We start from the raw sequence: 13,594 nt of genomic DNA on the forward strand, positions 1-13,594 counted from the left end.
AAGGTGATGGTCTTGAAAGGCTCCTCAACAGGATCCTTCTTGGTGGTTGGAGTGATGGCTTTGCGGATTGTGTAGTCGGAGTAACCATTAGCCTTAAGAGCTTGGCGTACGTGTTTGAGTTCACTGGAAATGTGTTCATGGTCGGAGATGCATTGGGCTCTATGATATAGAGTCTTGATGAGGGAATTCTTCTGGGATGGATGGTGGTGGGAATCCGGTTTTAGATAAGCATCCGTGTGGGTGGCTTTCCTGTAGACAGAGTGGCTCATTGAACCATCAGGTCTCCTTTTGATTAGGACATCCAAAAAGGGTAGCTTGCCATCATTTTCGACTTCCATGGTGAATCTGATGGCTGGGTGTATGGAATTGATATGGTCGAGAAATTGGTCTAGAGCAGGCCGGCCATGTGGCCAGATGACAAAAGTGTCGTCTACGTACCTCTTCCATAAGGTCGGGCGTAGAGTGGCAGTCTGGATGGCGTCCGTCTCAAATTTCTCCATGAAGATGTTGGCTACAACCGGAGATAAGGGGGAGCCCATTGGGGTGCCCTCAATTTGCTTGTAGAAGGTTCCATTCCAGGTGAAGTATGTATTGGTTAAGCAGTGTCTCACCAGGGGGGGTACCCCAGCATTCAGTCCTTGATGAACCAAGTCTTCAATGATTGCGATGGTGTCAGGCACAGGCACCTTGGTGAACAAGGAAACCACATCAAAACTGACAAGCAGGTCGTCTGGGGACAGGGCAATCCCCTTGATTGTTGATACCAGGTCAGTAGAGTTTAGTACTGCAGAGGTGGTTTTTCCAGTGAAAGGCCGTAGGATTTCGGACAAAAAACGAGCCAGTTTGTAAGTCGGGGAGTTGATAGTAGAGACAATGGGACGAAGAGGTGTATCTTCTTTATGTATCTTTGGCAAGCCGTACAATCTTGGTGGCCTGGCTGCAGAAGGTTTCAACGAGAACTGTTTGGTCTGATCAATTAATGCGGTTGAAGCAGAAATGATGTTGTTGGTTTTGGAGACGAGGCTGTTGGTGGGGTCTCTTTTTATTTTTGTATAGCTGCCATCGGTGAGTAGTTCTTGAATTTTGTTGTTGTATTCTATTTTGTCCATGATGACAGTGGCATTGCCTTTGTCGGCTGAGAGGATGACAATGTCATCCCTCTTTTTTAATTGAGCTAATTCAAAACGCTCATCTTTGCTGATGTTGCTAGCTGGCATCTTAGCGTTTTTGAGGGTTACAGAGATTTCCGATCTTGCTACGTCTGCAGCGATGTGACTCAAGCCCTTGAGAGCTACATCTACTCGAGCAATTATATCATTAACTGGTATGTGTCTAGGTGTGACTGCAAAGTTTAGTCCTTTAGCTAAAACGGATTTCAAACCTTCAGAAATAGGACTGTTACTGCGATTAATTACGACTTTGTTCACATCTAGCTTTTCAATGTGTGGGTCCGGTTTCTTGTTTGAGAGGCGGTTGAATTTGGAAATCAAGTTGTCCTTACATTTAGTCGACATAGCGGCAGCTGAAGAGGCAGTCATTTTTTCCACATGTTCCCAATCCGATGTGGACATTGTTGCACTCAAGGATAAGTGTGATTTGTAGAGTGTCTTGTCTAACTGATCTAGTTCGGTGCGCGTAAGTCTGATTTTCTCTGAGATAAGAGCTAAGCTAGTTCTAGACAGAATTCGTTTCGCATTAGAAGAAGTTACAGCAGCAGATGTTAGTGTAAATGCGTTCGGTATTACCTTAGAGTCGCGGCATCTCTTCAGAAAGGTGAGAGACTCGATTAGCTGAGCCTTCTTGTCCCGGAGCTTGTTGAAGGATCTCAAAGTTATGTGGAAACCCTCCCCGTAGAGGCGGTTAAATTTCGATTTAAAGCTTTCGTGACTGCAGGGATTCATCTTCTTGGTTCTTTCGGTAAAGTCACGTAGAAGGGAAGTAATAAAATAATAAAAATAAAACATAATAAAACAATTCTCACGACGTTTCGGCCACAACGCAAGCAGCCATCCTCAGGCGAAGAATGAAACACCCCAAGCTTGGAGCGTATATTTAAGCTGGGTTAGAGGGGGGGGAGGTGGGAAGAAGAGCGCCTAAACAAAATAATTTGCATATCAAGAGGAATTCAGCATATGGAAAATGCGTAGGAGGTGGGCGGGGGGGGTTCCAAATCAATACTATGCCCGTGCATTATGCAGGATTAGCAGCATCAAAGGGGGGGGGGGGGAAGGGGGGGAGCATTAACAAAGGAAAGGAATGTTAATAGTATGTAGCTGTAGTTACTAAACAACCACGTAAAAAACTACAGTATAAACTGCATGACAAACTAAAGTATAAACTACATAGCATCATCAGTAAACTTACTATACTCTACAATAAGCTGAGTTACTAACAGTAAGTAATACATGAAAAATTCTACGTTGTAAAAAATTATATAATATGCTTCCATCTAAACTTTATTCTCTTACATCACACGCGTCTATACCGTACTATATACTTCCATAGGCAAAACCAACATTAAATTACATACTGTATTGCTATAAACCACCCTATACCTTATACATTTTTAATATAACACTATGTATTATTCTACCCACCCTAATGTGTATCAAAATGGTTTATTACGTCCTTCCAGTGATTGCTAAGCCAGAATCCATCTTCTCGGTTAAAATTGTCTCTGTGTTTGTAAATGTGGATCGCCTCATGTACGAATCTCTCATGATAGCCAGATGGCTTGCAGAGAACCTCTGTCTTGGAGAAGTCAATGTCATGTGAGCCCACTGAGTTGTAACAGTGATCTGCCACGGCTGAGGTGTTTGTCCTACAGTGTTTCAGGTCAGCTTTATGTTCACGGATGCGGTCCGAGACATGTCGTTTGGTTTCCCCAATGTAACTGCTACCACAGAGGCAACTTAGTTTGTAGACACCAGGGTACTGTATGTCTGGAACCACATCTTTTACAGACGGTACCAGATCACGGATTTTATGTACTGTGTTGAAACGGACCTGGATCTTGTGTTTAATCAGGATTTTGGAGATCTTTTTTGTGACCCCAGCAATGTAGGGTAAGGTGATGGTCTTGAAAGGCTCCTCAACAGGATCCTTCTTGGTGGTTGGAGTGATGGCTTTGCGGATTGTGTAGTCGGAGTAACCATTAGCCTTAAGAGCTTGGCGTACGTGTTTGAGTTCACTGGAAATGTGTTCATGGTCGGAGATGCATTGGGCTCTATGATATAGAGTCTTGATGAGGGAATTCTTCTGGGATGGATGGTGGTGGGAATCCGGTTTTAGATAAGCATCCGTGTGGGTGGCTTTCCTGTAGACAGAGTGGCTCATTGAACCATCAGGTCTCCTTTTGATTAGGACATCCAAAAAGGGTAGCTTGCCATCATTTTCGACTTCCATGGTGAATCTGATGGCTGGGTGTATGGAATTGATATGGTCGAGAAATTGGTCTAGAGCAGGCCGGCCATGTGGCCAGATGACAAAAGTGTCGTCTACGTACCTCTTCCATAAGGTCGGGCGTAGAGTGGCAGTCTGGATGGCGTCCGTCTCAAATTTCTCCATGAAGATGTTGGCTACAACCGGAGATAAGGGGGAGCCCATTGGGGTGCCCTCAATTTGCTTGTAGAAGGTTCCATTCCAGGTGAAGTATGTATTGGTTAAGCAGTGTCTCACCAGGGGGGGTACCCCAGCATTCAGTCCTTGATGAACCAAGTCTTCAATGATTGCGATGGTGTCAGGCACAGGCACCTTGGTGAACAAGGAAACCACATCAAAACTGACAAGCAGGTCGTCTGGGGACAGGGCAATCCCCTTGATTGTTGATACCAGGTCAGTAGAGTTTAGTACTGCAGAGGTGGTTTTTCCAGTGAAAGGCCGTAGGATTTCGGACAAAAAACGAGCCAGTTTGTAAGTCGGGGAGTTGATAGTAGAGACAATGGGACGAAGAGGTGTATCTTCTTTATGTATCTTTGGCAAGCCGTACAATCTTGGTGGCCTGGCTGCAGAAGGTTTCAACGAGAACTGTTTGGTCTGATCAATTAATGCGGTTGAAGCAGAAATGATGTTGTTGGTTTTGGAGACGAGGCTGTTGGTGGGGTCTCTTTTTATTTTTGTATAGCTGCCATCGGTGAGTAGTTCTTGAATTTTGTTGTTGTATTCTATTTTGTCCATGATGACAGTGGCATTGCCTTTGTCGGCTGAGAGGATGACAATGTCATCCCTCTTTTTTAATTGAGCTAATTCAAAACGCTCATCTTTGCTGATGTTGCTAGCTGGCATCTTAGCGTTTTTGAGGGTTACAGAGATTTCCGATCTTGCTACGTCTGCAGCGATGTGACTCAAGCCCTTGAGAGCTACATCTACTCGAGCAATTATATCATTAACTGGTATGTGTCTAGGTGTGACTGCAAAGTTTAGTCCTTTAGCTAAAACGGATTTCAAACCTTCAGAAATAGGACTGTTACTGCGATTAATTACGACTTTGTTCACATCTAGCTTTTCAATGTGTGGGTCCGGTTTCTTGTTTGAGAGGCGGTTGAATTTGGAAATCAAGTTGTCCTTACATTTAGTCGACATAGCGGCAGCTGAAGAGGCAGTCATTTTTTCCACATGTTCCCAATCCGATGTGGACATTGTTGCACTCAAGGATAAGTGTGATTTGTAGAGTGTCTTGTCTAACTGATCTAGTTCGGTGCGCGTAAGTCTGATTTTCTCTGAGATAAGAGCTAAGCTAGTTCTAGACAGAATTCGTTTCGCATTAGAAGAAGTTACAGCAGCAGATGTTAGTGTAAATGCGTTCGGTATTACCTTAGAGTCGCGGCATCTCTTCAGAAAGGTGAGAGACTCGATTAGCTGAGCCTTCTTGTCCCGGAGCTTGTTGAAGGATCTCAAAGTTATGTGGAAACCCTCCCCGTAGAGGCGGTTAAATTTCGATTTAAAGCTTTCGTGACTGCAGGGATTCATCTTCTTGGTTCTTTCGGTAAAGTCACGTAGAAGGGAAGTAATAAAATAATAAAAATAAAACATAATAAAACAATTCTCACGACGTTTCGGCCACAACGCAAGCAGCCATCCTCAGGCGAAGAATGAAACACCCCAAGCTTGGAGCGTATATTTAAGCTGGGTTAGAGGGGGGGGGAGGTGGGAAGAAGAGCGCCTAAACAAAATAATTTGCATATCAAGAGGAATTCAGCATATGGAAAATGCGTAGGAGGTGGGCGGGGGGGGTTCCAAATCAATACTATGCCCGTGCATTATGCAGGATTAGCAGCATCAAAGGGGGGGGGGGGGGAAGGGGGGGAGCATTAACAAAGGAAAGGAATGTTAATAGTATGTAGCTGTAGTTACTAAACAACCACGTAAAAAACTACAGTATAAACTGCATGACAAACTAAAGTATAAACTACATAGCATCATCAGTAAACTTACTATACTCTACAATAAGCTGAGTTACTAACAGTAAGTAATACATGAAAAATTCTACGTTGTAAAAAATTATATAATATGCTTCCATCTAAACTTTATTCTCTTACATCACACGCGTCTATACCGTACTATATACTTCCATAGGCAAAACCAACATTAAATTACATACTGTATTGCTATAAACCACCCTATACCTTATACATTTTTAATATAACACTATGTATTATTCTACCCACCCTAATGTGTATCAAAATGGTTTATTACGTCCTTCCAGTGATTGCTAAGCCAGAATCCATCTTCTCGGTTAAAATTGTCTCTGTGTTTGTAAATGTGGATCGCCTCATGTACGAATCTCTCATGATAGCCAGATGGCTTGCAGAGAACCTCTGTCTTGGAGAAGTCAATGTCATGTGAGCCCACTGAGTTGTAACAGTGATCTGCCACGGCTGAGGTGTTTGTCCTACAGTGTTTCAGGTCAGCTTTATGTTCACGGATGCGGTCCGAGACATGTCGTTTGGTTTCCCCAATGTAACTGCTACCACAGAGGCAACTTAGTTTGTAGACACCAGGGTACTGTATGTCTGGAACCACATCTTTTACAGACGGTACCAGATCACGGATTTTATGTACTGTGTTGAAACGGACCTGGATCTTGTGTTTAATCAGGATTTTGGAGATCTTTTTTGTGACCCCAGCAATGTAGGGTAAGGTGATGGTCTTGAAAGGCTCCTCAACAGGATCCTTCTTGGTGGTTGGAGTGATGGCTTTGCGGATTGTGTAGTCGGAGTAACCATTAGCCTTAAGAGCTTGGCGTACGTGTTTGAGTTCACTGGAAATGTGTTCATGGTCGGAGATGCATTGGGCTCTATGATATAGAGTCTTGATGAGGGAATTCTTCTGGGATGGATGGTGGTGGGAATCCGGTTTTAGATAAGCATCCGTGTGGGTGGCTTTCCTGTAGACAGAGTGGCTCATTGAACCATCAGGTCTCCTTTTGATTAGGACATCCAAAAAGGGTAGCTTGCCATCATTTTCGACTTCCATGGTGAATCTGATGGCTGGGTGTATGGAATTGATATGGTCGAGAAATTGGTCTAGAGCAGGCCGGCCATGTGGCCAGATGACAAAAGTGTCGTCGTTACAACTCAGTGGGCTCACATGACATTGACTTCTCCAAGACAGAGGTTCTCTGCAAGCCATCTGGCTATCATGAGAGATTCGTACATGAGGCGATCCACATTTACAAACACAGAGACAATTTTAACCGAGAAGATGGATTCTGGCTTAGCAATCACTGGAAGGACGTAATAAACCATTTTGATACACATTAGGGTGGGTAGAATAATACATAGTGTTATATTAAAAATGTATAAGGTATAGGGTGGTTTATAGCAATACAGTATGTAATTTAATGTTGGTTTTGCCTATGGAAGTATATAGTACGGTATAGACGCGTGTGATGTAAGAGAATAAAGTTTAGATGGAAGCATATTATATAATTTTTTACAACGTAGAATTTTTCATGTATTACTTACTGTTAGTAACTCAGCTTATTGTAGAGTATAGTAAGTTTACTGATGATGCTATGTAGTTTATACTTTAGTTTGTCATGCAGTTTATACTGTAGTTTTTTACGTGGTTGTTTAGTAACTACAGCTACATACTATTAACATTCCTTTCCTTTGTTAATGCTCCCCCCCCCCCCCCCCTTTGATGCTGCTAATCCTGCATAATGCACGGGCATAGTATTGATTTGGAACCCCCCCCGCCCACCTCCTACGCATTTTCCATATGCTGAATTCCTCTTGATATGCAAATTATTTTGTTTAGGCGCTCTTCTTCCCACCTCCCCCCCCTCTAACCCAGCTTAAATATACGCTCCAAGCTTGGGGTGTTTCATTCTTCGCCTGAGGATGGCTGCTTGCGTTGTGGCCGAAACGTCGTGAGAATTGTTTTATTATGTTTTATTTTTATTATTTTATTACTTCCCTTCTACGTGACTTTACCGAAAGAACCAAGAAGATGCCACAAAGTGAGTTTATTTTCATGCGGAAAGCTGGTATAAATATAGAATAGATTCAGTGTTAACTTACACAGGTTTTATAATTCCTCCACATACAAAGTAAAACCGCGAACAAACACCTAATTTCATTAAAAATATATATTTATACACAACAATTAAATGTTTACTCTTGGTTTAACGTCATTATGTAGGATCCATGCAAATGTCAAAGGGTAATGAAAAACACCTCTATATTTATATTGTACTTCCCAAATGTAATAAAGAATGTTGTTCTTATCACGGTCTTGCAAGTGCAAAAGTTGAGTCAATAAGAATTGAATATTGTGGGGATTGTGATGTTTCTTAGAAGTTTCAAAAGAGGTATTGACAGAATGTTTATATTCACTCCATCACTTGGTGGCAAGAGGGCATACTTTGTTTTTGTTATATCCCAGCACAAGACATGATAATTTTGGTGGTTTAGACCAAACAATATCTCTGCAATGGAATAGGAGACAGGTCCCATCTAAGACAGTTGTTTGTACAGCGATTAAGTCCACATCCCAACCCACAAGACCGCTATAAATCAGAGTGACTGGCATAAGTCAGGCCAGCGGTAGTGCTTGGGGACTGTTAAACACAGGGCAAGCAAAGAGCCACCTATTAATTTGAAAGTTAAAAAAACGGCACCAACTCTTACAGGTCCAGTAGCAGCTAGAATCATCATTCTGGTGGAAATGCAACTCAGGGAGCACCAAAGCAATAGCGAGCGAGCCATGGGGACGTGCGCTTTTTGCAGTTACTCCCCATAAGCTTTCATTGTTCGGATGGGAATTAACAAGTATCGCAGAAGGGAAGTAATAAAATAATAAAAATAAAACATAATAAAATAATTCTCACGACGTTTCGGCTACAACGCAAGCATCCGTCTTGCGTTGTAGCCGAAACGTCGTGAGAATTATTTTATTATGTTTTCTTTTTATTATTTTATTACTTCCCTTCTACGTGACTTTACCGAAAAAACCAAGAAGATGAATCCCTGCAGTCACGAAAGCTTTAAATCGAAAAGTATCGCAGAGGTTTGTGGAGTCCCCAGCAGACACCACAGATGGGGCCCCAGGCTACCTCTGATCTGTGTTGATATCGCATAGTCACTTGGGGAAAGTAATATGGCCACAGGGCCCTCTGTGGTCACGTGTTGTTGCTCATGGGAGAAACCGGCCATGGGGGCATTCTACAACAATCCAGCTCAAAGCCAACCAAGCCAACAGCCACACAATCGTTAATGTTCTACACTCCTTACAAATGCACACGTCCAGTTGGACGTAGAACAGTTTGCCCTTGGACTGTTGTTGCGTTTAACACTGTGTAAATGTCACCCTATATTTATAAACTCGGACAGTTATTATCAAAGAAATGGCAACAAAACCTTACAAATTATATGAAGAACGATGCATAGTTCTACTTATCAAAATAACCATGATTTAACATTCCGTGTCTTGGCAGAGTTTTTTTAAAGCTAAGAATGCATATTTGGTATGCTTTGGAAACGTTAATATTAATGAAATGCAACATAGCAATGTGCCTAAAGAAAATAATTTGTAATCAGTGTATATTGCACTGTATGTCAGAAGGATCAGAAGCATTGGTGATTGACAAACTAAATGACATAAACGTTTTATAGTGTGCAAAGAACCATGGAAAAGTGGATATTTTGCATTACACTGGGAGACAGAAAGCGGAACACTTGGATTAGAGAACAAATGCGAGTCAGACACAATCGTATAGATTGTGAAAAAAAGTTAATAGCCTCTGGTAGGATATGTCAGTGGAAGAGATGATGGCCAATGGTTAAGATTAATTACGGAGTGGCAACCAAAGGAGGGAACATGACCCTGAGGACATCCAACGTGGAGTCGAAGCAAAGAAATCAGCTCGTGTGCAGGAGCTGGATGGATTGTTGTATCGCGGGACCATGAGAGATGGCAACGACCTGGGGGGGTCCTTCATCCAGCAGTGAATCGTTTTGGATGACTAAAATATAAAATTACTGAAATTACCTCATAGAAACATTAGGCAAAACCACCTTTTGCTTTTTCGGGATGGAAAAACATTGTGCTTTCTTGAAAGCTAGACTTAAATTTCCCTACACCAACCATTTTACAAGGAATGTTGGATCAAATAAACACTATTGGTAACACATTGGTCATACCGATTAAATACGCAATACATTTAAATGACAGTACTTGTGATCATACATTATTTCAAAATACAGCACATATGTTCATGTATTACACACATATAGTGTTGGATATATTGTGACTGGTAACATAAAAAAACAATTACAATATGCACCTGTAGTTTCACTACCTACAGTATATAGCCTGTAGAGTATTTGGGATTTATAAAAAGTAACCGTATTTTTATAACTGTAAAATAAAAATTAATCCAATTTTCGCACGAATAATGCCACGTCTTGTATACCGCTGCTTAGCTTTCACCCAATTCATTTATGGGTCCACTGTGGCCAGTCAACAATGGGTCACAACATAAAATTATTTCTATACTTTAAACGCCCTCTCACATTACATTTAATACCAGCACGGTGCCCAGCATGTACACCACATTACACTGTGTTCGGAGCCAATCTTCCAAAAGGAAAAAAGGAAATCCTAAGTAAATACCTGAGCACATAATAAAAATGTATGAGGCATTTTTAAAGGCAAAAATGTCAAATAATTTGTTTTAAATGAACTTCTATGTAGCTTTCTTAACTAAACACGTTCTAACATATTTGTTTATTTTAAAGCACACAATGAACGAATGTGAACGTTATACAAATATTACGGTGCATAAATGTGAAGAAAAACAAGAGAAGACTTTTTTTATTACAATAGAAAATAAACACCGCATCAAGGAGTACAGGGCGGCACTAAAACATGTATGTGAACTTTTAACACCTAAAATAAGTCCCCACTCCGTTTTGCCACATCATACCAAACTTTAAATGTCGCGTGACCTCAAATGTTGGGGAATCAAATTCTCCAGAGGATTCAGCAGGGGAACCTTTATGACTTCCATCGAACACTGCGTTTGGAGACAGCATTCCATTAGCGCTCGACTCAATAGAAATATCCGTTTTAGTGGCATGTGTCATCATTCTGAAATATATATACGCAGCTACATAATTCTCAGTATCAATGAACAGAACAATTATGATGCAGTATCCACAATTGATGTTATGCCAGCATTTTAAATTGCAATACAAATGGCAGGAACAAAATGAGTTTGTGATTGTAGCTAATGTCGCAATCATTAGGTTATTTCAAGCAGAACATGTATGAGGTATTTACACATTAAATGTAATACATTTTGATTCTTGAAGGATTTTCGTCTCGACAAATTGAATTACAAATACATTTCTGAGCATGACAGCACTGACAAATATCTATGAAGCTACTTAAATTAGCTCAACGAGAAGCGAAAACATGTGGATAATAAAGCCCCATACCCAGCTGTTCCAGGAAAATGAGATACAATGATTTGCACATATGGCGCATACATCATCATTGCATTTGGACTAGAAGTGACCACCCATATTTGTCACTGGGGAGCAAAACAAGCACTGTAAGCATGTGCAAAATATCTACAACAATGGCTCCAAAAAACGTATTCATAAACTCTTTACACTGTATTTAATTATATCCCAATCCTGCATAAGCTATTGAGCATTTCAATATGAGAATATTTGTTTTTGTATATTGAGGTTAAAAACGCTATTTGTAGATGTGTAGTGGTTGGGTATGTCACGATGTGGTGCCGGGCCTGCGAGGCCACGGCGAATGTTATGTTGCCATTATGTGTAGCCCGGTTACTGGGCGCAGTACGAGCCCCAGCGGGGCTTGGGTGGGCGCTGGTTAACGCGAGGGCACCATGTACAGTGTGCGGTGCGGGCTCCCGGTGACGGAGCAAGAGTGTCTGCCAGCCAGGGTTACGTTGGGGCAAGATATTCTGGGTGACCTGCTGACACGTGACCGGATAATATTGGTGGAGGGCCACCGGTGGACGGGGGACGCTGGGGGGCCACGTGGTATAGAGGAGCTCTCGGGAGCCTTGGGGAAAAAGCTCGAGCGAGAGATCTAGAAGGTAGGCGGGGCGAGAGGCGGAGCCAGCCCCGGCCCAGGTTGATATAACGGGGGCCCCGTGTGGGGCTCGGGGTTCTTGACCATTGGTGAGTGAAGATCCACGTCGGGTTGAAGAAGCCTCTAGCCACGCGGTCCAGGACCCAGCTCGTGGTCTGGACCGGGATAGCGGGACCGTGTCTAGTTCTGCCGTAGTGTGGTTAGATGTGCGTTCAACACCCGAGTGTAGGTTACGTTATGTTGTGTTGAGTTGATGTAATAGTGTTGCTCCCAAGACAACGTCTGGACTCACTACATATGTATCATCATGACAGGGTAATCCACAATAACTATAAGGCAATTCATTATATTAATTTGGAAATAGAAAAGGAAGTCTGAACATTTAGCACATTAGCAAAGGGGCCGTCCATAAATGACGTCATTTTTGACCTCGCCTCCCCCGCTCGGCACACGGCGTCACAAAGTCAGACCACCCTCAAATATGACGTCACAAATCTCTACCCCCCCCCCCCCCAATCATATTTCCATTTTGAAAATAAAACATGCTTCAAATCACTTTAAACTATTGTCATTGTCGTGCGTATTTAATGTGGCGCTGCTCTCTGATGTTGTAGGAGAAAACGTATTAAAAAGGCGTTGGAAAGCTGAAATTTAGCATAAAATTAACTTTAAAATATTCAATGTCTAACTAAAACTGCAGATTTTGAGAACATTATATTAAAATTATCTTATAATTATAAAATATTAAAAGTTATTATAACTATAAAAAAATACTTGAAACTTTGTAGTAGAATGAAGCAAAATGGAGAGTACAATTATAACAATCACATATTCATTTCACGGAATGAAAAGCCCTAGTAGAATCATTAGAATCAAAAAGTTCAGTATCATTTAAAAAAATTACAAAATGTATGCTTCTCCATTCTCCCATGGAGAAGCAAAATGATCTTTCATGGAATTAATAAAATGTGACCTTAGTCAATTTAAATAATCAAAAGTTAATAATGAAAATTAATCTAAATTAGTGTTGTTATAACAATTCTATTTAGATAATATTTATTTAAAGTTGCCCATTTTGATATGACGTCACATTTCTCAAACCCCCCCTCCCCCCCTCGTCACACATTGTCACAAATGTCTGACCCCCCCTCCCCCCTAGGTGCGTGACGTCATTTATGGACGGCCCAAAGCTAAACCAGGAATAGATCAGTGTCTTGAAGGCATGGTAATAATTTGACACTTGCTAAATACGAATTATTTTGACACAGGTGTTATTTCAGCTACAATTGAATATATGTGCAGAAAATGGAAGATTTTTATTATAATCAGCAGATGGAAAAGGAGCAAAAACAGGTCCCATGATGATGTCGGTTAAAGAGACAGAATTGGTTGGTGTCAGAGACGGAGGTCGGAGCAGATGGGAGCAAGGGTGAGCAACGTCATTCTTATAAAATACCTTTCGTCATATTTTTCATTTCCTCCCCATGATGATACTGCAGCTGAAATCCCAGGATGAGTTTAGTTACAGTACAGTACTGACATTGACATTGTCTCGGCAGTTGTACACCCAACAAGCAGAGAGGATGAGGCTATAATTTTACTAACACGACACTATCGGCTAATGATCTAAAGCCAGGCACTTAGGCACATGAACACGACACATTTGTGCGTATTAAGAAATCATAAAACTGTATGCCATCATTAATCATTGCATATTACGACACAAACAGCAATCTGAAACTTTTCAAGAGCACTTTGCTCATGCAGGGTCAAAAGTTTGTAATTACCATGCTGCACTTTTTTATTTGAACTTAAGAAAAAAACATGCAACAAAAGAGCAATGAATTTGACTGGGTCATAGAAACAAGGCCGTTTTTTTTATATTAAAACATCAAATAACTGTAAGCAAGAAGTTTATAGCGTCAGCCACAAATCATTGGAGTAGGGAGGAGATGTATTAAAATAGGGAGTGCATGTGCCCCGTGCTCGTTGACCCCCACATTAGATTTGGCAAGCAAGG

Source organism: Lampetra planeri, chromosome 7 (genome assembly GCF_965212315.1).
Source record: "Lampetra planeri chromosome 7, kcLamPlan1.2.h2, whole genome shotgun sequence".
NCBI classification, from domain to species: domain Eukaryota; kingdom Metazoa; phylum Chordata; class Hyperoartia; order Petromyzontiformes; family Petromyzontidae; genus Lampetra; species Lampetra planeri.